A 2593-nucleotide genomic window follows, 5' to 3' on the forward strand; every position below is an offset into this window, starting at 1 on the left:
CACTGATCTCCAACCTTCGCGAGCTTCCGAGTACTATAAAATAGGGAAAATAAAACTAAGTAAGCATTACATGCTTAGTAAGTTCGTATAATAGGAAAAAAACTTCCAATATACATTTATTAACATTAAGCATTCAATAACATGCTTTTTCATCAATTTGGAAAATTTACCTATACACATACATTAAATCAAACAAGTTAGTTACTTAAGTGTTCTCACATACATCAAGTAAGCATAGATGAACTCATCATACTATATTCCTTCAAGACATTAATCATTTCATCCCATAATACTCTTATCATGCCAGGAGTTGTGTCCGTTCAATCATTGAAATTTCGATGGATACTTAAGTAGTACACTCAAGGTGTACAATTAAATAACCCTTCAATATCGTATAGCAGGATTACCAGTCCAAGCTAAATCCTTTATGTAACGTATGCTCAGAAGAGCTCAATTAGGATTACCAGTCCAGGTTAAATCCTAATTGTAACATATACTCGAGAGGGATTATATCAGGATTACCTATCTGGGCTAAATCCTTTCTATAATGAGGTCAATAGGATTACTCATCTGAGCCAAATCCCGTCAGCAACAACTGTAGGACCTTATCCATTTCGGGAAAGCACATTTATTCATCAGAATTTAATATTCAAAGGAACTTAACCCTTTTTTACCGTTTCAAGTATGTATTCAATTCTTTATTATAGCAATCAAACAATTCACATCAATATAAGCCACATTCCATACAAACACAATATTCAATTTAACATATTTACATGCTCAATTAAGTTACACGAACTTACCTCAACACTTGTTTGCGTTTTAAAATCTACTAATCTGAAACTTTTTCTTTTCCTCAGTTTAACCTCAAATTTGTGTTGCCCGGATCTATATAAATGAATTTATTCATCAATTTATCACATTTCATATTCAAGTGGACTGAATTTACATCCTAGGCAAAATTACCATTTTCCCCCAATTTTTTCATAAATTCTAATTTCGTCCCTAGGCTCGGAAAATAAAGTTTATACAATTTGTTCCCTATTCCAAGCCTAACCAAAATTTCACTATAAAATTTACAGCACATACATTCTATAAAGTTCAGAATGTTTCTTCAATTTTTACAACTTTACATTTTAGTCCCTAAATCATGTTTTCATAAAAAATCACTTTGTAAAAGTTGTTTATCTATCATCAACCTTTCATTTTCTACCATAAATTTCAAATTTTCAGCATATTCATCCATGGCCTAATTTCCATACTTTGATAACTTTTCAAATTGATCCCCTAAATAGATAGATTAAGCTATCCCGGTTTCAAAAAATAACAAAATTACTAAAAACGGGATAAAAAAAACTTACCCAATTAAGCCAAGAAAGTTTCTTCTCTCTCTCCTAGGGTTTCCATGTATTTTAGGGTTGAAGATGATATAAAATAAGATGATAATTATTTTATCATCTTTTAATTAATTAAATTATTTCAATTTCCAATTTAGTCCTTGCCCTTTTTCTAAATTTACATGGATAAGTCACCAAAATATCTACATACTTTTCTTTAATGGTCCAATTACCATATAAGGACCTCAATTTTTGAATTCCATAGCTATTTAATCCTTCTAGCTACTAGAATTGAACTTTTGCATTTTATGCGATTTAGCCCATGTAATAAAATTTTCTTATCAGAATATTCACATGACATTTATAGCATAATACGGACCATGTAATAAAATAAAAATAAATTTTATTTTTGGCTCAGATTTGTGGTCCCGAAACCACTATTCCGATTTCACTGAAATTGGGCTGTTATAGGTTCAAAATAAAAAAAACTCATTAGAAAGAGTGTTTCAAATGTAAAGAGTGTGGGCACTATAGTAGAGATTGCCCTAACATTAGACTTCTCCTTATCAAAGAAAATGGTGAATATACTTTTGATTCAGACAATACGGATATGACAAAATTTATGGAGAATATGATCCTTGCTAGTGATATGAATGAGGAGGTTGTATAACCACCAAATGAGGAGGATGATTTTGCTAAATCCCATTGCCTACCCTCAATATCCAAATGAGGGATGATCTTGATAGTCAAAGGACTAATATATTCCATTCTTGGTGATCCATTAAAGGTAAATTGTGTTCGCTTATTGTGGATAGTAGGAGTTGTGCTAATGTTGTTAGTAGCTATCTTGTGGACTCTTTGAAATTACCTTGTTCAAAACACCCTAACGCATACCACCTTTAATGGCTTAATGAATGTTCCAAAGTATGAGTTGCAAAACTATCCTTGATTAGAGTTAAACTTGGCAATTATGAGGATGAGGTATGGTGCGATGTCGTCCCCATGCATGCCACACATTTACTTCTTGGAAGACTGGCAATTTGATCATGATGTAATACACCATGGCAAACAAAATCAATATTCCCTTATCTTTAAAGGGAAGAAATTTACTCTAGCCCCTTTTGTATCCAACGATGTGTATAAAGATTAAATGAAAATGATGAAATTCTGTGAGGGGGTTAAGGGGATAGGACAAACAAAAGGACTGAGAGAAAAGAGGCCATTAGTGCTACAATTCAAAATTCAAATGACCCAAT

Source organism: Gossypium arboreum, chromosome 9 (assembly GCF_025698485.1).
Source record: "Gossypium arboreum isolate Shixiya-1 chromosome 9, ASM2569848v2, whole genome shotgun sequence".
Lineage (NCBI taxonomy): Eukaryota > Viridiplantae > Streptophyta > Magnoliopsida > Malvales > Malvaceae > Gossypium > Gossypium arboreum.